The 27074-nt window shown below is 38.1% G+C and overlaps 1 long non-coding RNA gene across 1 annotated transcript in view; it reads right to left on the minus strand.

Annotated features, from left to right (window-relative positions):
* LOC125964474 (uncharacterized) overlaps window positions 1-27074 on the minus strand; it is a 394564-nt gene that overhangs the window by 143871 nt on the left and 223619 nt on the right. The window lies entirely within an intron of this gene.

Here is a 27074-nt window from a genome sequence, read left to right on the forward strand (position 1 = left end):
TCCGATCCTTTGTTCTAGCAGCTGTCCACTTAGGTCAGGTCAGGATGATCAGTCAAGTGGTATCTTCCCAGGCGCATCACAACTGGAGACCATGGGTTTTAAAAGCCGTGATCTAGTTATTTTCAGTCTGTATGTGTCTCTAGGTCTGAAGTGGGTCTCTTGTAGACAGCAAATATATGGGTCTTGTTTTTGTATCCATTCAGCCAATCTGTGTCTTTTGGTGGGAGCATTTAGTCCATTTACATTTAAGGTAATTATCGATATGTGTGTTCCCATTCCCATTTTCTTAATTGTTTGGGGTTTGTTATTGTAGGTCTTTTCCTTCTTTTGTGTTTCTTGTCTAGAGAAGTTCCTTTAGCAGTTGTTGTAGAGCTGGTTTGGTGGTGCTGAACTCTCTCAGCTTTTGCTTGTCTGTAAAGGTTTTAATTTCTCCATCAAATCTGAATGAGATCCTTGCTGGGTAGAGTAATCTTGGTTGCAGGTTTTTCTCCTTCAACACTTTCAATATGTCCTGCAGGTCCCTTCTGGCTTGCAGAGTTTCTGCTGAGAGATCAGCTGTTAACCTTATGGGGACTCCCTTGTGTGTTATTTGTTGTTTTTCCCTTGCTGCTTTTAATATGTTTTCTTTGTATTTAATTTTTGACAGTTTGATTAATATGTGTCTTGGCGTATTTCTCCTTGGATTTATCCTGTATGGGACTCTCTGTGCTTCCTGGACTTGATTAACTATTTCCTTTCCCATATTAGGGAAGTTTTCAACTATAATCTCTTCAAATATTTTCTCTGTCCCTTTCTTTTTCTCTTCTTCTTCTGGAACCCCTATAATTCGAATGTTGGTGCGTTTAATGTTGTCCCAGAGGTCTCTGAGACTGTCCTCAGTTCTTTTCATTCTTTTTTCTTTATTCTGCTCTGCAGTAGTTATTTCCACTATTTTATCTTCCAGGTCACTTATCCGTTCTTCTGCCTCAGTTATTCTGCTATTGATCCCATCTAGAGTACTTTTAATTTCATTTATTGTGTTGTTCATCGTTGCCTGTTTCATCTTTAGTTCTTCTAGGTCCTTGTTAACTGATTCTTGCATTTTGTCCATTCGATTGTCCATTCTATCTCCAAGATTTCGGAGCAACCTTACTATCATTATTCTGAATTCTTTTTCCGGTAGACTGCCTATTTCCTCTGCATTTGTTAGGTCTGGTGGGTTTTTATCTTGCTCCTTCATCTGCTGTGTGTTTTTCTGTCTTTTCATTTTGCTTATCTTACTGTGTTTGTGGTCTCCTTTTTTGCAGGCTGAAGGTTCGTAGTTCCTGTTGTTTTTTGTGTCTGTCCCCAGTGGCTAAGGTTGGTTCAGTGGGTTGTGTCGGCTTCCTGGTGGAGGGTACTAGTGCCTGTGTTCTGGTGGATGAGGCTGGATCTTGTCTTTCTGGTGGGCAGGTCCACGTCTGGTGGTGTGTTTTGGGGTGTCTGTAGACTTATTATGATTTTGGGCAGCCTCTCTGCTAATGGGTGGGGTTGTGTTCCTGTCTTGCTAGTTGTTTGGCATAGGATGTCCAGCACTGTAGCTTGCTGGTCGTTGAGTGAAGCTGGGTGCTGGCGTTGAGATGGAGATCTCTCGGAGATTTTTGCTGTTTGATATTATGTGCAGCTGGGAGGCCTCTTGTGGACCAGTGTCCTGAAGTTGGCTCTCCCACCTCAGAGGCACAGCACTGACTCCTGGCTGCAGCACCAAGAGCCTTTCATCCACAGGGCTCCTTAATTTGGGATGATTCGTTGACTATCTATTCAGATTTCTTTAGTTTTTACCTAATGTCCTTTTTCTGCTCCCAGATCCCATTCAGGATACCATACTATATTTATTTGTTGTGTCTTCTTAGGCTCCTTGTGGCTGTGATAGTTTCTTAGACTTCTCTTGGTTTTGATGACCTTGACAATTTTTGAGGAGTAGTTGTCAGGCATTTTGTAGGATGCCCTTCTATTTAAAGTTGCTGTGGTTTTTCATAATTAAAATATAGTCATGAGATTTGGGGAGAGGTAAAGTGCCATTTTTATCACATCACATCAAGAATAAATATCAATACAGCACAGTTTTTCAGTGGTGATGTTAACCCTGATCAGCTGGCTGAGGTTGTGTTTGTCAAGTTTCTCCACTGTAAATCTACCCCCATTTTATCTTCTACCTTCGCATACTTTATGTTTTGGATGGAAGTACTATGCACACGGCACACACTTAAGGAGTGGGGAGTTAGCCCCTTCTTTTGACAGCAGGGTATTTCTATAACTTATTTGGAATTCTGTGTGGGAGATTTGTCTAATCTTCCACATTATTTATTCAAGTAGTATTTATGTCATTATAGAATCATGTGTATTTATTTTTTATTTCATGTTATGTTACAATACTGCCTTATTGTGTTCAAACTGTTTTGGCTTTGGCCATTGGAGCTGGGAAAGAAATGAAACTAAGAGTTGGCTCTTGTGTCCCTTTGATGTATTCTCTCAGGGTAGTTTGTTTGTCTTTAGTTTGGAACTTCCTGACTTTCTAGCACTATAGGATGCTCTATAGTCATCTTATATATTTCCTGCCTCCGTCCTAGAATCAGTCATTTCTCCAAGGAGCTGTGCTGGTTCCTTTAGAAGAGAACATAATCTGGCTCAGATGTGCTCATTGCTACTAGAATGTCATTGCTTTTAGGCCCTTTCATCTAAGAGAGTGAGAACATATATCTCTATAGTAAGCCATGTATATGCACATAAATATTTCCATACGTAGCCATGTGTACCAACTTTAACCTAAACGTAAATGCATGGGAATGTCTTGAACTCTAATCCATTACTACATGGACCATTTTAGCTTCCTCCACTTGCTATAACTTCACCCTCCTATAGGGAGAAATCTGGTTCCCAACATCCCCCATCCATTTACTTAACTATTCAATTCCAGAATAGGTCAGAGTGGTTAATCCATTACCCCCACTGGAAACAACTGTATCAACGAGAGTGCCGTGCTAATGTCCAGTACTTTTTGCCTTTAGTTTTACAGACTTCACTAGTTTCCAAAAGTACTTGGGTACTTTTGCCCCCACACATTTCAGTAAGGTCGTTTCATACATATTTTAAATTGAGGTATAATTGACATATAACAATATATTTGTTTCAGGTGTACAACATAATGATTCAGTATTTGTATCTATTGAGAAATGATCACTACAATAAGTCTAGTTAACATCTGTTACCATTTAGTTAACATATATTTTAGCTACAGTTAAGTTCTCTTGTCACAGTCATCATTTCTTCCTGGATCCCCTGAACTCCTAAATGATTGTTTAAAATTTTTGAATACATTAAGATTTATTATTAGGCTAAAATGTTCTGTGGGTTTTGACAAATACATGATATCAGGTAGGCACCATTACACACCATACACAATATTTTTTCACTGCCTGAAAAATTCCCTGTAATTCATGCTTCATCCCTTTCCTCTCCTCCTGGCAACCATTGGTCTCCATACCATCTCCATAGTTTTACCTTTCCCAGAATGTCATGTAATTGAAATTATGCAGTATGTAGATTTTTAAAGGCTGGCTTATTTTATATAGCAATATACATTCAAGTTTCTTTCATATCTTTTTGTGGCTTGACAGCTCATTCCTTTCTATCACTGAATAATATTCTATTGTATTTATGTCTCAGCTAGTTATCATTAGTCTAGTGAAAGGCATTTTGGTTGCTTCCAGTTTTGGTAATTATTAGTAAAACTACTATGAACATTCACATGCAGGCTTTTGTGTGGACAAAAAGTTTTAAATTGGTTGGCTAAATACAGTAGTGCCCACTTATCTGTGGGGGATATGCTCCAAGACTCCCAGTGGATGCCTGAAACTTCACATGGTACTGAACCCTATATATACTTATGTTTTTTCCTATACCTACATACATACTTATGATAAAGTTTAATTTATAAATCAGTAAGAGAATAGCTGAATTGCCAGTATCCCTACTCTTGTAATAATGGCTTTGGGGACATTATTAAGTAAAATAAGTCTCACTCTCAAACACTGTAATACCACATCTGTTGATCTGATAACCGAGAAGGCTGGTAAGTGACTGATGGGTGAGTAGCATATACAGCACGGCTATGCTAGACAAAGGGATAATTCATATACTGGGCAGGATGGAGCAGGACCATGCAAATTTTCATCATGCTACTTAGAACAGGGTGCCATTTAAAACGTATGAATTTTTAATTCCTGGAATCTTCCATTTAATATTTTTGGACCATGGTTGTCTGCAGGTAATTGAAACTGTGGACATGGAAACCATGGATAAGGGGTCGGGGGCTACCGTACTTGGAGCGGGATTGATATATTGTCCAGCAAGATTATGTTTACTTTGTAAGAAACTGCCAAATTATCTTCCAACATGGCTGAACCATTTTGTACTCCTACAGGCCATGAATATGTATTCCTGTTGCACTACCTTCTCACCAAAATGTGGTATTGTCAGGTTTTTTTGTTTTTAATTTTAGCCTTTCTAGTAGGTGTGGAGCAGGATCTCATTATTGTTTTAATTTGCAATTCCCTAGTGATAAATGATGGGGACATCTTTCCACATATGTATTTTCCATATGTTGATTTTCTGTTCAGATCATTTGCACATTTTTTTATTGGGTTCTCTTTTAGTGTCTCATTGTAAGCGTTCTTTGTAGATTTTGGACCAAATGTTTTATCAGATACATAGTTTGCAAATATTTTCTCTAAATCTCTGGCTTGTCTTTATTCTTTTACCAGTTTCCTGAGAGGATACAAGCCTTTAATTTTAATGAAGTGCAACATCAATTTTTCTGTTCTGTATTGTGCTTTAGGTGTTGTATCTAAAAACTCATTGTGAAACACAGGGTCACTTAGATTTTCTCTTATGTTTTCTTTTAGAAATGTATAGTTTTATATTTATGCATTAATTTTTGTGAAAGATGTAAGATCTGTATCTTAATTCACATTTTTGCTTATGAAGATGCAAATTATTCCAGCATTGTTTGTTGAAATATACTATATTTCTTCATTTAATTGCCTTGCTTCTTTGTAAAAGACTAGTTAACTATATTTGTGTGGGTTTATTTCTGGGCTCTCTATTTTGTTCTATTGGTCTATATATCTGTTATTTCACCAATAATATATTGTCTTGATTACTCTAGCTAAATAGCAAGTCTTGAAGTCAATTAGTGTCAGTCCTCTAACTTTATTCTTCTTCAGTATCACATTGATTATTCTGAGTCTTCTTCCTTTCCATATAAACTTCAGAATCAGTTTGTTGACATCTACAAAATAGCTTGCTGGGATTTTGATTGGGATTACACAGATCAAGTTGGGAAAAATTGACATCTTAAAAAGTTAAGCCCTCCAATCAATGAACACAGAATATCTCTCTATTTATTTAGACATTCTTTTATTTATTTCAACAGAGTTTTGCAGTTTTATACATGATTACTGGTACATATTTTGTTAGGTTTACACTTATGCTATTTTTGGTACTATTGTAAGTAATACTGTACTTTTAAATTTCAAATTCCAATATCTAGTTGCTAACATATAGGAAAGCAATTGACTTTTGCATGTTAACCTTGTGTCCTGAAACCTTTCTATCATTGCTTATTAGTTCCAGAAATAAGTTTGTTGATTCTTTGGGCTTTTCTATATAGATGATCATGTCAACTGTGAGCAGACAATTCTAATTCTTCTTTCCCAATCTGTATATCTTCTATTTCCTTTTCTTATCTTATTGCACTAGCTATAACTTCTAGCACAATGCTGAATAGTAGTGGTGTCTCACTACCTTGTTCCCAACCTTAAGGGAAAATGATCTAGTTCTCACCAGTAAGTATAATGTTAACTCTAGATTTTTTGTAGACGTTCTTTATGAAGTTGAGGAAGTTCTTCTTTAGGAGCTTATGGGATTTTTTTAAAATTTATTTTTATTTATTTAATAATGGGTAAAATGTCATCCCTGAAGAAAAAAAAAACCAACCCAACTATATGGAGTTTCTCGGAAGAACATTAGTAGAAAGTTACTCCATTCTTATGAGAATAAAAGGAAAAGAGTTTTTAAAAATGTATCTCTTAAAACCTAGCTCACTGACCTCTTTTTTCATAAATCTCTTTATGAAATGATGGACTGATGTGTTGACAGCTCCTCCAGTTACTGTTAGGTCAGAGCTCAATCACACCTATTACAGGCAAATTTGATCTTCACTTTTCTGGTAGCCCCAAAGGAGGCTCTCTTTTACCTTCTTTATTCTCCCTTGCAAAGTCCAAAACCTTTATATAGCATCTTGTAGGCCCAGGCATATTTCAGCACCATGCTTCTTAAATATACCTTCCCTCCCTTCCTTTCTTCTGAGTCCCAAGATAGTGAAACTTTCTACAAAAACCTTGTTTTAAATTTGTAATCACACTTACTAGCTATGGGGCTATTTATTTTTTCTGACCTTCAGTTTCCTAGGGGATGCTAATTCTCTTTTTGCCTTATTCTCTTTTTATGTATTGCTAGTTTTGAATAATAAAGACAAAACTGATATGAAATATCTGATACACAGTAGACTTTCAATAAATGTTAGTTTCCCCCCCTATTTTAAAACATTTTAACATGACTAAACTTAACCAGAAGTGTAATGATGGAAATTTTAGATTCTGTGGCAACTTTGTGGAGAAATTATTTTTAAGATATTTCATTTCTCATCATTCATTGACAAATTCACTCAAGTAGATATGAGTATCTTTTGCATAAAAGTATGATATTTATTCTTAAAATAAGGTCATATTGGGGCTTCCCTGGTGGTGCAGTGGTTGAGAATCTGCCTGCCAATGCAGGGGACATGGGTTCGAGCCCTGGTCTGGGAAGATCCCACATGCCACGGAGCAACTAGGCCCATGAGCCACAACTACTGAGCCTGCACGTCTGAAGCCTGTGCCCTGCAACAATGGAGGCCGCGACAGTGAAAGGCCCACGCACCGCAATGAAGAGTGGCCCCCGCTTGCCACAACTAGAGGAAAGCCCTCGCACAGAAAAATGAAGATCCAACACAGCCAAAAATAAATAAATAAATAATAAAAAAAAATAAGGTCATATTATTGCTCTGAAAACATATACAGAAATAACTGTAATACAGCTTTACAAATGAATATGAAAACAATGAGGGCAGTGTATGGGACAGAAAATTTTTCGCAGAGAGATTGAACCACAGGAAAACAAAACTGTCCTTTTGAACTTGAATATAAACACATTATGTATTGATGCATAGGCCTTTCAAATCACCTTAAAGAGATTGGCTCCCAGGTCAGTGGCACTAAAAGCAATAGTAATGAATGTGTATACAAGGCTGAAAAGAGAATATCTTATCAGCTATGGAAATGAGGGGCATGAAAATTCAGAGAGGTTATTGGCAGAGACCCTGAAATCTCTGCTCAAAGAGAGCCATTGAAAACATGGATTTCTCCTGTGACTTCCTACTGTGGAGAAGGGTAAATCTGGCTGAGTTGTCATGGTGACATTCATGAGTTGACATTGAACTCATGCCTGTGTTAACACCCGGTTCTACTCTCACACCGGGTAGATCACCTTCTGATTGTAAGCTGGCTCCCCAGGTATCCTGCCTACAGGGATAACATGTGCTGAACTGGAGAGTTGAATAAGAAGTTTCCTTCAAGGGAAAAAAAAAGGAGATTTTGGTGTTCAGAGTTTATTCATTGGTATTATGAGTTGTCTAATCTGCATCTGTCCTTTTAAGAGGTAAAGATGGTCTTGAAATGCCAAGAAATGAGACTTTTAATCTCTCAAAGTTGAGGAATTGTTTATCAAAATTCACTGAAGTAAAGCTATTCTCTGAGGTCTTATGGATGATTTTCTTGAAGAGCTGGACCAGGAGGCAATGTTTTTCAGACAGAAGGAGTTGATGTGAAACATTTTCAGGGTGTTTGGCATAACTAGGGAAAGAGTGTGAGAGTTTAATTGTACTGAGGTGGGATAGGGAAGGAGGAGTCGGGAAGTGGAACACTGAAACAAAAGAGCTTGGAAAGGTAGATTAGGGCCAGAGAAAAATGCACTTGCCTGTCAGGCAAAGAACTATGGACAATAGGAGATTTTCTAAGGCATCTTATGCTGAGGAATGATACAAGCAATGTTTCAGCTATCTATTGCTAGATAATAATAGCATTAAAGTATATTGGCTTTAACTATTCACAATAGCCAAGACATAGAAACAACCTAAATGTCCATCGACACCTGAATGGATAAAGGAGATGTGGTACATATAAACAATGGAATGTTAGTCAGCCATAAAAATAATGAAATAATGTCATTTGCAGCAACATGGATGGACCTAGAAAATATCATACTGAGTGAAGTAAGTCAGAAAGAGAAAACAAATACCATATGATATCACTTATATGTGGAATCTAAAATATGACACAAATGAACTTATCTACAAAGCAGAAAGAGGCTCACACACATGGAGAACAGACTTGTGGTTGCCAAGGGGAAGTGAGGCCAGGGGAGTGATGGATTGAGAGTTTGGGAGTAGCAGAGGTAAACTATTATATATAGGATGGATAAACAACAAAGTCCTACTGTATAGCACAGGGAACTATATTCAATATACTGTGATAAACCATAATGGAAAATAATAGGAAAAAGAATGCCTATATGTATAACTGAATCACTTTGCTGTACAGCAGAAATTAACATGACATTTTAAATCAACTATATTTCAATAAAATAAATTTTAAAAAATGTATCGGCTTTAAACAATAATCACAAATACTGGGAGAAGTGATTCATTGGGGCCATCAAAGTCTACCATATGACCAATCCTCTGGTTTGGAACGAATCTGTTGTCAGAATGGGGAATGTACTCTGAGAATGGGATACAAATTAAGAGACAAGTCGCATAGGCAGGAATCTGCATAAAAATTCTAAGTCTGCACTGACGACTATAGTCCTCAGAGAAGCTTACAGGATGAGGAAGACAACAGGAGTGTATTTCTTTAGACCCATAGTAACCAAGTCTCTCCCCTTTTCTATCCCTTAGAAGGGAATCAGAATTCCAAAGACAGCTGGATAAAATTGAATAATACATTTTATGTATGGAATCTTAACATTTTTCCAACATTTTCTTGGTTTTGTTTATGGTTTGTGTGTTACTTTTCTTTACCTTTCCACATTCTTGTCCCTCTTCATAGTCTAACTCACTAAGCTGTCCTCCTCACTGCCATCTAAGCCAAGAGAGTACATATTGATCTCAAGTCTGAGAAAGTCTTTAAAGGTAGACAGGAGGTATGAAGAATGATCACAATGGTATTTTCTTCAACACTTTCACAGCCAGTGTTTTCTGTGAATCTTCCTTAGTAATCAATCACTAGCCTAGGTGAAAAGAAATTTATAGTCCTCCAAAGCTTTATGTAAAGTGTCTCTTATGAAGTGAGCAGAAAGTGCTCAAGATTTAACAAATTCAAACCCAGCTCTGCTTATAAGTAGCTTGGTGATTTGTGGTCAGTTACAGAACCTCTCTGGCTAAGTAGTAGTTCTCTTTATCTACAGAATGAATACATTGGACTTTATGATATTTTAAATCTCTTCCAGATCTTGTATTATATCTTTTATAAGCATTGACACTCCTTGGAAACTTAAGTGATATCTTTCCCATATGTTCATTTCATGTATTTTGATTCATTTTACTTCTAAAATAAGGTTCATTTCATGTATTTTGATTCATTTTACTTCTAAAATAAGGTACTTGTCTTGTTGGTATTAGAATCAACAAAATCCAGATTTCACAGGCGAATTGAGCCAGAAACTAGAAATTAGGAAGAACTGAAAAACTCATAAGATGCTCAGATAAATGTTAAAGATGTTGTGGTTACCCACAATCAGGGAAGGTTTTGGATGAACACCCAAGGGGCCAGTACTTACAGGATTTGGAATTTCTGCTCTTATCCCCCCCAGATTTTTCCATAATAGTTCTGTTGTATTAAAAAATAGTAACACTGCATTTTATCATCTACGGTACTTACAGAGGTTAGTTGTTTTAGAAGTTTAAAATTTATCTTATTGATATTCACATATTTAGGAAAAACAATAATAAGAGATTTTGATATAGGTGTGGATAGAACCAAGTTTTGATATGGATGAAACATAAGGTGTGACAGGGATTTATGTATTCACATATCCATTCCTTTATTCATCACAATTTTTTGAATGTTTACTATGTGCCAGGTAATATGGTAATTGCAATGAATAGAAAGATAAGTCTTTGCCTTCACAGTATTAACGTTTTAGGAGATGGTATAGCAATTACAAAATAATATGACAAGTATAACAGGTATTATGGGACACATAGAGAACACCTAACTGGGAAATCATATGTAAGGAGAGCTTTCCAGAGAAGCTACATACTAGTTGAAGCAAATAGTGGGTAATAGAGTGGAAATTATACAAAATAGAGGGGAAATCAAACAAAAGTTCAAAGACCAGGGAGATGATGCTTGGGAATTGGACAGATTTCAACCTAAGCTGAATATAGAGTATAGTGTGGGAAATGATGGGGAATTAGGCTGGAGGTCTCAGCAAGAGAAACCCTGAATGATATGGTTAGCCATGAGGAGGGCACCTAATTTTATTTTAAAGGCAATGAAAAGCCGTTAGACATACTTAGATGGTCGTTGAAATGCTTTAGAACATTTACTTTGGCTGACGTATAGAGTGTAGAATGGAAATGGGACATTACTTGAAAGAGTCACAGGCAACATACTTAGAAAGGATGGGATATAGTAAGTTGGTGTGGTTAAATATAGGGTTGTGACAAGGGGCATTCAAGACAAGTGAAAGAATTTGAAACATAAAAGTCACCAGTACTTGGTGATGGATTTAAGGTGGAGAGAAATAGAAAGTTATCCGGTTTGACACCCAATTTCCCATCTTGAGTACCCAGGTTGGTGGTAGCTGGGTGAGCTATGAATCCCAGAAAAAGGAGCAAACTGGGACTGACAGATGAGAAGAGGGATCAGTTCTAGAAGCACTATCTCTTTGGAGTCCCTGTGACCTCTGAGTAGAAATGTCAAGGAGGCAGTTGGATGGGGTAGTTTTAGGACTCAGGAGAGGCATTCAAGCTGAAGGAATAAAGCAATGGGTCACCAATGAAAACACAATAATGATAAGGAAGTGAATGCTTATTCAGAACTTTCTATGTTTTAATGACCTTAATTCTTTACTTTATTCATATTAATTCTATAAATACTCAAAATAACCCATTGATGTAGATACTATTGGTATTCCCATTTTATAGATAAGAGAAAAAAGGCATGGAGAGTGACAGATCTAGGATTGAATCCCGAAAACCTACCCAAGAGTCCGTGCCCTTAATCACCAAGGTAATTGAAGTCACAGTAGGATGGATATATGACCCAAGGAAAATATGTAGAGTGACAATAGAAGCAGCCTCAGAGAGGATCCGGGGCTCTCCAATATCACCAATATTTCAGAGAGTGGAAGGAAAGAAAAATATGCAAAAGAGACTTAAAAAGAAGACGGTGAAGAGAGAGGGTAAGATAGTATTACCATAATGCAAAAGGAAAAGCATATTCTGAGTCATAAGGAATAGTTAGCACTCCGAAATTCTGCCGAGAAGTCTGTGAAGATTAGCCTTAAAGTGTGCTCCTTGGGCTTGAAACATCATGAGCCCAAGTGGAAAAGTCTCATATGTCATGCTGAAGTGTTTGGCTCTTGTTCTGTGGTCTAGTGATTGTCGGCCTGGGTTTTGTGCATCAGAATCCCCTGGATCCTTTTTAGGTATGCAGATGCCTGTGTCTCCAACTCAGACCCGAAGATCTAGAAAATTTTGAGGTTGAAAGGAGCATACGCACACTCTGAAAGCTCTGCGGGAGGTTTTGATGCCCATCCAAAGTTCATAGTCAGCACTCTTAGTCACTGGGGAGTCACATGGGGGCAGTGATATTGATACATCCATGTTTTAGAAAGATTTCTTTGATGGTTGTGCACCAGCGTGGGTTGGGGGTGGGGGAAATAGGGACCAAACAGCTAAGAGATCTAGACAGTCCAATATTTTGGATAAACTCCTAAACCTGGATGGAGAGGTGTAGCTACTCTTTGAATTTCTCATACTTTTTACTTTCTTGAGGCAGGGCCTACCACAGATACCTGGTCCCTGAAACACTGTGGTATTTGCAACACGAGAGGGCTTTTCATGGTGAGTTTTCAATGACTTAGTTCGGCAGATATGAAGTTCAATAAGAAACCACCAAGTCTGAGACATAGTTGGAATCAAAGGGCTTCCCTACACTATGTTGTTTAGTTAGAAATATGCAAATTTTTTCTATTGCTTAGAAATAATGCTTTAATACATCTAATTCTAAAAACATAGGGGGAGGGGTTCCAATGGAAAGCGTTGGGTTTATTTTTTTATTTCAAAGAATTACAAAGAAGAGAAGGAAAAAAGCATTGTTTTCCTTCCTGTCTGCTGCTTTCCAAAAAGCCTTAACTGAGCACAGCTGTGTAATGGCACAGACAAACAGGAAATGAGTGTTTCAATAATTCTACATTTCCAAAGCACTCTTAAATGCCGTGGCGAAAATACTAACAACAATGCCTTTTGAGATTAACTGTGAAGGCATTGGATTTAACTCACCCCACTATTTCAGAAGACCCCACTTTCAAAAAGATTCTGAAAAATCACTCTCCTCTAAGCTGTCAGGATACAATGAGCATAAAAATAAAAAGCGAAAAAAAAAAGAAGAAAAGTGAGTGTACAGAATAGAATAAAAGGCTGTTGTTCCCAGCAAAATTTTTCTACCCTGTGTTGTGACTGCCAAGTACAATTTCACATTTTTTGATTTAGGAGCAATCTTCTCTAGATCATTTCTTCAGCGGGAATGTGACCAGTGATGAAGTGCTTGGGCTCTTGGACCAGGTTCTTAAGCACTTTGCAATGATGCAGTTCGAGAAAAGATATTTTTTAAGACTTTCAATGTCAACAAATTTTAAAGTGAATAGCAGCCCTGTGTCACACACACCCTTTCCCACCACCTCCCCTAATTCCTTCCATGATTTACTTGGACTCCTGACAGATAACTCTGACCCAGTGGCCTTGTTGCTGGCAGCATAATAGAATACTTGCTTTAGATCATTTGACTACAGTGTTCTTGGTCATAGATTCTTGGGTTTGGGTGAGCTGCAAAGTGCGCTCAAAATAGCAATGATTGTGTGTCCTATTTTGAAAAACAGGCTTCCTTGAGAAAACAAAATTATGACCATTTTCATCTTGTGAGGAATGAGGAAATTCATCAGTCATTTAGTTCAGTTTGAAAAGCATTTATTGAGTACATAGAGAGTCTTAAGCACTATGTGGTATGTTAGTAACACAAAGATCTACCCCAAGTAGTCAAGGTTTCAACGCAAGAGTCTGCAAACCTTTCTATATATGGTCAAGATATCAATATTTTAGGTTTTGTGGGCCACATACAGTCTCTGCCACCCATTCTTCTTTCTTATTGTTTTACAACCATTTAAATGTAAAATCCATGCTAAGATAATGGATCATACAAAAGCAGATCCCTACTTTAATGGATAAATAAATAATACAAAAAAGGTGGTCTCACACATGCAAAGACAATAGTTTGGGTCATAAGAAATTACTAATCGTTGACCATTTTGTGATGGCAATTTCATATGATCCAACCCATGTGTTAAGTCCGACCTACCACATAATTAAATTCTGGACAATTGTATACATTGTATAATGGTAAATATAAATGTATATAGATGAAGCAATTAATCAATGCTACCTGGGAGTATCTCATCAAAAAGATGAATCTTGATTTACATTTTTAAAAATAAATTTATTTACTATTTATTTTTGGCTGCGTTGCATCTTCGTTGCTGTGCGGGCTTTCTCTAGTTATGGTGAGCAGGGGTTACTCTTCGATGCGGTGCATGGGCTTCTCGATGCGGTGGCTTCTCTTGTTGCGGAGCATGGGCTCTAGGTGCACAGGCTTCAGTAGTTGTGGCACACGGGCTCAGTAATTGTGGCTCGCGGGCTCTAGAGCACAGGCTCAGCAGTTGTGGCACACGCGCTTAGTTGCTCCGGGGCATGTGGGATCTTCCTGGACCAGGGCTCGAACCCGTGTCCCCTGCATTGGCAGGGAGATTCTTAACCACTGCGCTACCGGGGAACTCCTTGATTTACATTTTGATAAGCAGATAAAGAAGAGATGGGAGGAGATGGAGAGAATCCAAGTAGATAAAACAAAGTTCTGACACCAAACCTTCACAGTGGGGCTGATGCACAAAGTGAATATGAAAGATATACTTGGATACAGTTGGGCCAGAGTGTTTAGAGTTTTATACAACTTGCTACGGAGTTTAGGCTGTCCTACAAGTGGCAGGAATTTAAGACTTAACCAGAGAAACTGCAATTCAATCTATGTTCTAGAGAGTTAACTTTTTTTTTTTTACATCTTTATTGGAGTATAATTGGTTTACAATGGTGTGTTAGTTTCTGCTTTATAACAAAGTGAATCAGTTATACATATACATATGTTCCCATATCTCTTCCCTCTTGCGTCTCCCTCCCTCCCACCCTCCCTATCCCACCCCTCCAGGCGGTCACAAAGCACCGAGCTGATCTCCCTGTGCTATGTTGCTGCTTCCCACTAGCTATCTATTTTACGTTTGAGAGTTAACTTTTTCAGTGCCAACTATTTCATGTGGCTCCTGTGTACAAGTTGTAAAAGACATTCCTTTCTTTTTCTTTTTTTTTTGCAGTACGCGGGCCTCTCACTGTTGTGGCCTCTCCCGTTGCGGAGCACAGGCTCCGGACGCGCAGGCTCAGCGGCCATGGCTCACGGGCCCAGCCGCTCTGTGGCACGTGGGATCCTCCCGGACCGGGGCACGAACCCGTGTCCCCTGCATCAGCAAGCGGACGCTCAACCACTGCGCCACCAGAGAAGCCCCGACATTCCTTTCTTAAATCACTTTCCTTCCATACATTGGAAACATTATCAATTATATTGATTCTGTTACAACAGAGCACTTTGTCATCTGCTGGAAATTGCCATAATAAAATGTAAAAATCTTTGGGATTGACATATATACACTACTATGTATAAAATAGATAACTAATGAGAATGTATTGTATAGCACAGGGAACTCTACTCAATGCTCTGTTGTGACCTAAATGGGAAGGAAATCCTCAAAAAGAGGGGATATATGTGTATATATAGCTGCACAGCAGAAACAAACACAACATTGTAAGGCAACTATACTCCAATAAAAATTAATTAAAAAAAAAGAAAAAGACAACCAAAAAATGTAAAAATCTATGATGTCTGCCATGTAAATGGTGCTTATAATGGGTGGCGGTTTTTTGTATGAATTATATATACAGCAGCCATGTCTCTGGAAGCAGCATAAAGTTAATAGCTGGGAGGAGAAGAGTAACACTGAAATAAATTAGAAAACTTTTTTTAATAATCCAGATCCAGAGAAGAGGTGATAAAGCACTGGGTGATGGATGTTACAGACATAGAAGCTCTATGAGGCATTGTGTGTAAAGATTAGGAAAGAGAAAAGGAATTTATACACGACCCTAAGAATTGTATAAACAACTGGCCAAAGAACTTTGCCAAAGAACTTTGCCTTTAACTGTGGAAGGAAATGCATAAGCAGTGGCAGGTTTACAGAGAATTTGGGGAGTTAGATTTTGGAGACGGTAAGTGTGAAGTAAGTGTGAAACAGACTGGCAATTTCCAGCATAAGCCTGGATCTCAAGAGAGGGGCTAACAGCATGCGACTCCTTAGAGTGTAAAAATAGGAGAAAATCTGAAAGCAAAGAGAGGAATCTAGATAAGGAACCAAAATCAGCAGAGAAGAAAATATACAAAGTTTGAAGAAAAATTTCAAAGGAAAGTCAAATGCAAGTGTTATCATAGTTTCAAAAAGGAGGAGAAACATTTTCGAAGGTGTGAACATCAAAATGACACCCAGCCTTCCATGGGTAAGTCTGATGTCTAAGGAGTTAGGAGGTCAGTGGTTACCTTTGTAAGAGCAGTTTGAATGGTGTGGCGAAGAAAGAATTCAGATTTCTGGATGCTGAGGAGAGATGAAAAGCGAAGATTATCAGACAGTGAGTAAGTATTAAATATTCTGTCATTACCACTTCAAAAAGTCTGACTGTAGACTCAGAGAAAGATCAATGAAGGTCCGTGTGGAAAGCTTTTTTGGGGGGATCAGGATAGGAGGGAAATAACAATAAGAGAAGATTGCATATTCAATAATTACATGCATTATAATATATGAAAGACAAGTGAGAAAGAAAAAAGATAGCAAATGAACTTCCAAGTTTAAAGATCAACAGAAGAATGTGTAAAGGTACATAGGGGTACATGACTGATTGCCCAATGGCAGCCTGAATGAGAGGTGCTATGTATTTAGGTATTATTAGTACTTGACTCAGTTTCTCCATCTGGGTGTCTTTTAATGTTTTACCGGGAGGTAGGGATTTGGGGATAAGAGAAAAGAAGGATCAGATAACATTTTCTATAGGACTTGAAGATACTTGGAGCAGACTGAGCAAATGGAAGGCCTGCTGCAATTTGACCTTTCTAAGCTCCCTCCATAAGAGAAGAAAATAATAGCTCTGCTTCTTTTCAACTACCTTATCGTGGGTGTGAGGATGAAAGGCAAACCTAGAAATAAAACCACTCATTCTAAATGTAAGAGCTCTTTCTCCACACGTGAATTCTGGAACTCAGTGTATTAAAGTTGAACGTCTTTTTAAGATTTATTGTTGGTTTTCCTCTCCTTCCCTGTTCCTCCACATACCCCCACTAACACTGTAGCCATAGGGAGGATCAATTTTGTGTGTTTATTTTTTTAAAAAAATTTTATTGGAGTATAGTTGATTTACAATGTTGTATTAGTTTCAGGTGTATAACATAGTGATTCAGTTATACATATACATATATTCATTCTTTTTCAGATTCTTTTCCCATTTAGACTATTACAGAATATTGAGTAGAGTACCCTGTGCTATACAGCAGGTCCTCGTTGATTATCTATTTTATATATAGTAGTGTGTGTATGTTCATCCCAAGCTCCTAATTTATCCCTCCCCCACCCCAATTTTGGTATGTTTAGATTTTCGAAGGCAGTGGATCTGTTATGAGGACAGGTGTGCATGAGCACATTTCACTTCCATGATTAAATGGAACCAGTGTTTCTTCTGACCCCCAAGAACACAAGTTTTCTTTCTCTGAGATAGATCAATAAGAATAATCTTCTGTATTGAGTGGCACACCTGGCTACTCCTCATTTGTGCACAGACAACAGTCTCCCTCTGAATCTCAAAGTAGCTGACCCCATACATTATTCCCAGCAAAGAGAGAGAGAGCTGAATCTCTTAGAGTTCACCTGGGCTCTGATTAGACACAGTGATGAATTCAGGAGGAAGACACCAGAAACCAGATAGCATAGATCATCACAGACCTGTTGAGCACACCTTTAGAACTAAATGATGTAGTCTTTCAATCTTCCCAGATCATTGAAATTCTCTTTGCCCTTCTCTGTTGCTCAAAGAGCCTGGCAGGAACATAGAAAAGTCAAGGTATCCAGGGTGGAAATTTCTAAAATTTATCCAGAGAGGCAGGGTTAGAGAAGTGTTTCATTTTTGGTGAAGAGATATGAAGGGTTGAAAATGCAGCTTGAAATTTCCAAAATCTATCTGCCTGACTGACGGTTGGAACTGAGGTTCCCTGGGTTTTGGATTATCTGGTTTGAAGGTCATGAACAAGAAAACTGTGAAATTTAGTAATGCATAACTATGGCATCACCTCAAAAAAATATTGAACCTAAAAATTGAGTGGTGTTAGGAATTAAGCTTCAACATGCTCAAGATGTTTCAGGGGCATATGGCGATGGACTTGCTGATTTCAGCCAACACATTTTTTTTACCTTCGAAATTCTTAAATTTCTCACAAAGGTAAATACCTTGCAAATTTCCTACAAGTTGGGTATATGTGATATTGGAAAAAGTACCTTCATGGCTGTCTGCTTAGAAGGAATTGAGGCTGTTGCTTTGAGAGTCTGGAAGTGGCGTTCATGCTGTTGAGAGACGGTTTGTAAAATCTAAATTGGGATAACATTCTTGCTCTTATTTTTTTTAACTTATTGCCAGGTTAACAACAAAATTTTTAAGATTTACAATAGGTCCAGAGGGCCCAAAATACGAATAAGCCTTCCTACTTACACCTGATTCCTCTTTTACCTATGACTCTTCAAACCCTGGGGGTGTCTGTGGATGTGCGCAAGGCCTAATGATCTTCTTGCTTTGACGTTTTCAGATTTTTAGAGAGCAACTCTTTTCTTTAGGACTTCCCCAGGCTCCTCAAGCCATTCCTCCTATCTGTCTTGGCTTCAATTAAACTGATTGCTCAATTGCAGTCCTACAAGAAGTCCAAAAGAAGGAGAAGGGTACAAAGGAACAGATTTACAAAACAGAAACAGACTCTTGGACATAGAAGACAAACTTATGGCTTCCAAAGGGGAAAGGTGGGAGGAGGGATAAATTAGGAGTTTGGGATTAGCAGATACAAACTACTATATATAAAATAGATAAACAAGGTCCTACTGTATAGCACAGGGAACTATATTCAATATCTTGTAATAAATTATAACAGAAAAGAATACAAAAAAGAATATATATATGTATTGTATATACATATAACTAAGTCACTTTGCTGTACACCTGAAACTACACAACATTGTAAATCGACTATACCTAAATTTCAGAAAAAAGGAGAAAGGAAACAAAACTCTGTCAGATCTGGAACAAGGTTTGGTAAGGGTAGAATTTGACAAAGGTCCATTAACTTGAGCACCAGAGCTTATATTTGGATTTCCTTTCTTATCATGTGAAATGAACAGATTGGCTGTCTTATTGAGCTACAAGGGGCAGATCTGAACAAGGATTTTTGTGGACACAGATGAATGGGTAAGTGGCCTTACTTTATGGCTAGCGATGTATCCATTAAGACCCCAACTCAAAAACTGTGCCATCCAGCTGCTAGTAGGATGGCAGGGAAACCAGGAAGAAGAAAACTAATGTGTCAAGAATCATGAGTTTTGACCTGCTAGACTTCACTGATGGGATTTGAGGGGCAGCAACACATAGAAAGACAACACTTTATGTTAGAAAGTGGCTTCGATGCTTGCGGGGGCTGTTCTCTGAAAAGAGGTTCTAACATATTGTCATTGGAAAAACATCAAAATGAGAGAAGACATTTGAAATGATGCAACCTCAGCAAAGATGCAGTCTTGGCAATGATCGCTGATATCCCCCACTGACTTAAGTGTGCTTGTGCCCAAATGAGTCATGCCCGTGAACTTATGTAAATTATTTATTGAAACTCTCTCGCCCCCCCTTCAGCCACCCCTTGTCAGAGAAGGATGGATCTCCATAGAACTCTACCCTGAGATTTCTGTCAGGGACATTTTAAATTACTCACACAAAGATGCCTATGCTTCTCCTAGTAGGAGCCACCAGAGCCTCAAGATGCCCCATGTAGATGAATGCCATGTGAACATCTGTTCCTCTGATAGGCACTGCCTCTGACCCACTCGTGGCCATGACTGGACATTTGCTCAAGGAGACAGGAAGGCAGGCAGGGCTGCATCTGTGGTGGAAGGTACATGTTTCTGACTGTTTAGAGTGCAGCTTAGTTTCCTTTTCACTCTCATTCTCTCTGGTTGTAGCTCTCCCTCAGCTTAGAGTTTCAACCTGACACCATGTAAGAGACGGACACCACAACCAACTGATTTTCTCAGTGTATCTCTATCATGGATGTTTTAGGCAAACTGTGAAGATTTTTCTAATTTTTTTATTCCTTATGATCAGCATCAACTAGATGATGCCCCTGTTTGGTGTAACACAGAGGAGTTTCTGCACTGACAGCTTAAAGAAAGCAAATTAAAGAAAACCAACACATACACTTTGAAATTACTTATCAGTATTTTAAGTATAAATTTTCATATTTTAAATGATAAAAATAATCTGTGAAACATAACATTAAAAAGATCTGGGGCTTCCCTGGTGGTGCAGTAGTTGAGAGTCCGCCTGCCGATGCAGGGGACACGGGTTCATGCCCCGGTCCAGGAGGATCCCACCTGCCACGGAGCGGCTGGGCCCGTGAGCCATGGCCACTGGGCCTGTGCGTCCAGAGCCTGTGCTCCTCAACGGGAGAGGCCACAACAGTGAGAGGCCCACGAACCGCAAAAAAAAAAAAAAAAAAAAAGATCTGTATTACGAATTCCAAACAGAGCACAAAACAAGAAGGAACGACCACAAAATTCCAAATGTAATTAATATTAGAGTGCTATTTCTATTAGTTCAGTAAATCCTACTCTAGTTGCAAGTAAACGCTGTCTTCTTCAAAGCACTGGTCCCATTGATTGGTTTGATCTTGGATCTTAAATTGTCAGTCTCAGCTTTGATGGCCATATTAAAATATTTTTGCTAGAAGAAACATCACACTTGCTTTCACACATTTACTTGGTTCAGGTGTTGTCTTGTGTAAGGTCACTAGCTTATGTGCCTCCCAATTAAAAAACTCAATACATCCTGAAACAAGCTTAACCTTGAGGTTACTCTTCCTCTTATAATGGAAGTGGGTGATTGCACTGTATCTGTTCCAAATGTTTCTCCTTGCTTCCTGTTGACTTTCTATGAATCAAAGATTCAGCTTGACTAAGCACCTTGACTTTTCAGTCAAGTTTAACTATGAAACATTCCTTTATACTCAGTATTTTACATTATAAGCACAGGTTCCTTGTTTGAGGAGGTGAGAGCCAAGTGATATAAATATACTAAGAGATTCTCTCTCTCTCTCTCTCTCTCATTTTTCCTTCCACTTCTATCAATGTTAGAAATAATGAGTACAGAACAAAGTAGATGTTGTTAGCAAATACCATGAATAGTATTATTTACTTCATATTTATTAGAGGTTAAAGAGTGAGGATAACAACAAATTAAATATACTGGAGGTGTTAAAGGCATTGCTGTGTTGTATACATATTATACAACTATGTATACTTGGAGTTGGAGAAACATCTTCTGTATAGTAAAAAGAAATTGGACAGAACTTTGAGGCAGATAGCAAATGTTAGATTTTCAGTTCTAGTGTTAAGTAGTTTCACAGCCTTGGAAGACACTTTGCTCTTTTGAGTTTCAGTGTGTTTATATCTAAAAAAGAGATTAAAAATAACCTCCAAGTTGTCGGAAGCATTATATGAGAAACATGAACAGTGCCTGGCACATCATAAATTCTCAATGAACATTACACAACTAAAATTTCAGAAATATATTGTTGAAACATTTTCTGAAAAATCCCTTCAAATGCAGAAATGAATTTAAAAATACTAGTTAGCATGATAAAATTTATCAATTAGTCATTGTTCCCTGGGACCTCCAGTTTCTTCTCAGCATCAGTAATGAACAGGAGAGAGGATTTACAGAAGAAATAGTTTGGATTGATGAATTGGACACATTTTGTTAAAAGTTAACATTTATCTAGTGATACTGTATCATTATTTCAAGTAATGTTTTAAAAAAGTTGCTGGAGTGGGCAAGGAGAAAAGGGGGACCTTCCTACACTGTTGGTAGGAATGTAAATTGGTGCAGCCACTATGGAGAACAGTATGGAGGTTCCTCAAAAAACTAAACATAGAGCTACCATATGATCCAGCAAACCCACTCCTGGGCATATATCCAGACAAAACTATAATTTGAAAAGATACATGCACCCCTATGTGCATAGCAGCACTAGTCACAATAGCAAAGATATGGAAACAACCTAAATGTCCCTTGACAGATGAATGGATAAAGAAGAGGTATATGTAATATATGCAATGGAATATTACTCAGCCATAACAAAGAATGAAATAATGCCATTTGCAGCAACATGGCTGAACCTAGAGATCACCATACTAAACGAAGTAAGTCAGATAGGAGAAAGACAAATATATGATATCACTTATATATGGAATCTAAAATACAACGCAAATGAACATACCTATGAAACAGAAACAGACTCACAAACATACAGAACATACTGGTCATTGCCAAGGGGGAGGGGGACTGGGGGAGAGATAGATTAGGAGTTTGGGATTAGCAGATGCAAACTATTATATATAGAATGGATAAACAACAAGGTCCTACTGTATAGCATAGGGAACTATATTCAATATCCTGTGATAAACCATAGTGGAAAAAAATATGAAAAAGGATGTATATATATGTATAACTGAGTCACTTTGCAATGCAGCAGAATTTAAACACAACATTGTAAGTCAAGTATACTTCCATAAAAGTAAAAAAATGAATTTCCAAAAAAACCTCTATTTATTACTTCATTTAATTTTTATATCAATTCCAAAAGACTGTGTGATTACTCCTTCTTTATAAACGAAGAAACAGAAGCTCTAAGACAACTTAGTTTTAAGAAAAATTTTGTTTCCCTTCAAGATCTTGTATGCTTCTTGTTTATTTATGATAATGAAAAAAATTGAACTGACTGGAATTTTTTTTTCCTCTTAAGATTATCTTAAGAATTATACAGAGTGAGCACCTAAAGATGTACAAGACCTGGCTGACTGGATTCAGGTGGAAACTGACACTATTGATACATGCCCTTCAAACCTGTACCTATCTTTTGCTGTGGACTGAAGATGTAATCAACTCCCTATGATGATTCTGGGCAGATAGTAAGGCTGGACATTCATGTCTAGAGATTTTATCTTTGCAGCAATAAGTTGCAGAAGAGTTTCATGTCTTTTTGACAACCTAATTATATAAGGTTAAATATTTACCCAAAGGTGTATATCACATTTAAAAAAATATTATTCTCTGTGAGATAAGCTGTTTTTTAATATATAGATAAGCTTCAAATTCCTGTCTAAATAATGACAAATGTGTAAGTCAGTTCGCTCAATCCACTGAAAGCAGAACTGGATTGAGGCATGCCAAGTAAAACTTGTCCAAATGGTCCCTTATCTCTCACCATCTCTAGAGTTGTGTTAGTGAATTTAAATCCGGGAAATCTCCAGTTCTCTGTTTTGTTATCACTCTACACGGAGAGTTCCTCTTTCCAGGTTGGAGGAGTCATTAAATCCTCCCTGATCACTTCATGCTGCTGTCTCTTTCTTCTCAAAGGAGCAGGATGGCCAGCTCTTAGATTGTGAGAGGCCACCAAGAAGGCTGGTCACAGGTGAAGTAGGACCCCATCTGCTGTCTTGTGCAGGAAAAGGCAATTGCTTCTAAAGATTCCTGTATGTAATGCAGAGGAAGAGAGGGAGGAAAGGAAGTAGGTTGATTTTAAAATTAATATTAATAGATATAAACCTGAACAGCTGCTGTGACACTGCTACACTTAAACCCTGGCTCCAAGGAAAGGAGTGGAAAGGGGCAACATCTAATGTTCCCCGGGAAGACATTTAAAAACAGGTTGTACAGGGGGCTTCCGTGGTGGCGCAATTGTTGAGAGTCCGCCTGCCGATGCAGGGGACACGGGTTCGTGCCCCGGTTCGGGAGGATCCCACATGCCGCGGAGAGGCTGGGCCCGTGAGCCATGGCCGCTGAGCCTGCGCGTCCGGAGCCTGTGCTCCGCAATGGGAGAGGCCACAACAGTGAGAGGCCCGTGTACCGCAAACAAACAAACAAACAAAAAAAACAAGTTATACTTAGAGAACAGACTTGTGGTTGCCAAGGGGGAGGGGGTGGAGGAAGGATGGAGTGCGAGTTTGGGGTGCAGATGCAAACTATTATATATAGAATGTATAAACAACAAGGTCCTTCTGTATAGCACAGGGAACTATATTCAATACCCTGTGATAAACCATAATAGAAAAGAACCTGAAAAAATGAATGTATATATATTTATAACTGAATCACTTTGCTGTATGGCAGAAATTAACACAACATTGTAAACCAACTATACTTCAATAAAATAAATTAGAAAACAAACAACAAACAAACAAACAAACAAATTCTATGGTCCTTAAAGGGGTGCTATCTCATCTGATTTGAAAAAAGAATGGATTGACATAATACCTCTTTGTCCAGTGCTTTTTGCTGGACTGTGGTTTCTTAATTATAACAATTGACACTTAAGCAAATTTACATAATTATGAGGTACAACATTTTAAAAAGGGACAGAAAGATGTTCTGTGGAATACCAACAGAGAAAAAAGATAATAATAATGATCAAACCAGATAAAGGACAGTTGCAGCATTGCAGAACGGGGGAAGATCCCAGGAAACTAGGCTTGATTCCAACCTTGCCACTGCCTAACTGTGAGCACTTGAGCAAATCATTTAAGTTGTTTAACCTTCTAGACCAGTGCTGGCCAATCAATTAAAAGTCAGGCAACAAATACAAACCACATATGTATTCTTGAATGTTCTAGTAGCCACATTAAACATTTTTTAAGAAGAATATGTGAAGTTAATTTTAAACCTACTCTACTTAACCAAATATACAAAATTTATCATGTAGACATGCAATTTCCAGATTATGAATGAGATATTTTACATTTCTTTTTCATTCTAAATCTGCAAATTTCAGTACGTATTTTACACTTCCAACACGTTTCCATTCAGATCAACCCGATTTCAAGTGCTCACTAGCTACATGTGTCTCATAGCTGCTGGACAATGCAGTTTTAGACTCTCAGGGTCCTCATCTGTACAATAAAGGAGGTGAATAGGTCATCTTATCCATGCCTAAGAACATTTAATTCTGTGGTGCTGCCTTTTGCATAAAATGGCCTTATATACAATAACTTTGCGCATGGACTAGATGCTTCTTTCTTTCTAAAATCAAACACATTACTCAAAATGCTGAGAATAAGTTTTCCCATGAAAAATGGAAAAATTTAATGCCTCCCTCAAAACTTTTCTGTAGGACTTAAATAAATTGTGTATATCAAAGGACCTAACATGATAAATGCTCTCTCTCTATATATATATTTACATTTAGAATTAAAATATACTAAATATGAAAGCCAAGAGAATGGAGAAGTCTTTGTCATGGAGCAAATCTGCAACCATGGAACATGGTATGTATTACACTTGCCAGTTCATGAAAATTGATATCTGTTATTGGTTGTCCCACCCTCTTTTTCTGGAGTTTTCTTTCAGGACAGTTAATGATCCAACTCTCAGTCTAGGTACAGTACCTGACTTTCCCTGAACAGGGAATGCTATGGGATACAAACCAGCCCAATCTGACCACCTACACCTTGAGTTTGAATTTGGGGAACAAATCTCCAGGAGGGAACATGGTGGAGGAGTGTCATCCCAATGGGACAGTCCATTTTCTCCTCCTGCCCATTTCTCTGGACCATCACTGGATGCTTTCCTTCTTAGGTCTGGTTACTCAGCTTTCCTTTGATTCTATAAGATTCCCTATAGCTTTCATATAAATTCCCCCTCTTTGATGAATACAGATATTTTCTGCCAAACACCCTGATTAAGCTAGGTCAAAAAATTATACTTTTAAGCTCCACAACCCCTTCTCATTTGGACACACCTCCAGTCCTAATATCAATTTCAACCCTTTGGACAGCTTCTTTCAATCTAACTGTGAGATAAACAGTCACTCACACTTGCTAAATTTCTGCTGGCAAGTTTTCTGGTCTTCCAGGCTACAGTGTCCAAGATGGTAGCCACTCACTAGCCACGTGTGGTTATTTAAATTTAAGTTAATTAAAATTAAAGTTCAGGTTCTCATTTGCACCAGCCAAACTTCAAATGCTCAATAGCTACATATGACTAGTGGATACTATATTGGGCAGCACAGAAAGTTTCGCTCATCTCAGACAGTTCTACTGGACAGCATGGGTCTGAGGACTTCCAGAACATTTGCTCAAAAAAATTCATTAACTGTTGAGATACTTCCAACTGAGGGCTATTAAAGAAAAACAAAATGAAGTGTATAGTAGGAAAAAAGAATCATTAAAAAAAAATGGAGACTAAATGCATCTTGCACAAGAATAAAACAGAGTTCAACAAATGTGGAGCTGCATAGCACAGGGAGATCAGCTCAGAGCTTTGTGACCACCTACAGGGGTGGGAAACGGAGGTGGGAGGGAGACGCAAGAGGGAGAGGATATGGGGATATATGTATACATATAGCTGATTCACTTTGTTATACTGCAGAAACTAACGCAACATTGTAAAGCAATTGTACTCCAATAAAGATGCTAAAAAAACAAACAAAAAATGTGGAGGAATATTTTTAAGGCTTTGAGAAAGAGTGCCCATGGAGATGAACAGACAATCCATATCTTAATTTTTCCTTTGGGGATTAGGAGATCCTTTTCAAAGACCTGCTCTTTTTAGGACATTGAATTGTTAAATTATAGAGAGTTCATTTCCCACGTATCATTAGTGACTCGCAAGTCATTCTCACTCATTTTCGAGCTAAGGGAGTTGTCCAGAAAGCATATGTCTCTTTCTGGGTCACACAGCTCAGTTATCTGCAGAAACAATGCACGTCCCCTCAAGTCCCAATCTAAACAGCTGTTATCTGTTGGACAAGGTATATTCAGGACAACTAACTAAGAATCATTTCTGGAGCATTATTTTAACTAAAGATGGTCAAATCAGAGCCTTCCTGAACTCAGATTTCTTGGCCTCCTATGAAGCAGGAGGTTGTGCTATGGCCATATTACAGGTCAACATTATAGCCAGATATATCTGGGTTTCTCTAAGGACCAGGAAAAAGGAAGTCAGCTCTCTGGAGTCATATAACCAAACCTGACCCTGAACTGTCTAAATTTTTTCCCCTGAAATTTGCGAGTCTCCATCTACTTTCTCAAGCAACTTGGGAAATTAAGTCATCGTTTGCAGGGGCATTTTGTTTCAATAAGGGCCTTCATAGCTAAAATAGTGTGTTGAATAAGAAGGAAAAAAGGGTTTGTAGAATTTTTGGTGAAGTATATTGCAAGCCAGAACCAGAGAGAGC

Source organism: Orcinus orca, chromosome 5, assembly GCF_937001465.1.
Source record: "Orcinus orca chromosome 5, mOrcOrc1.1, whole genome shotgun sequence".
Taxonomy (NCBI): Eukaryota; Metazoa; Chordata; class Mammalia; order Artiodactyla; family Delphinidae; genus Orcinus; species Orcinus orca.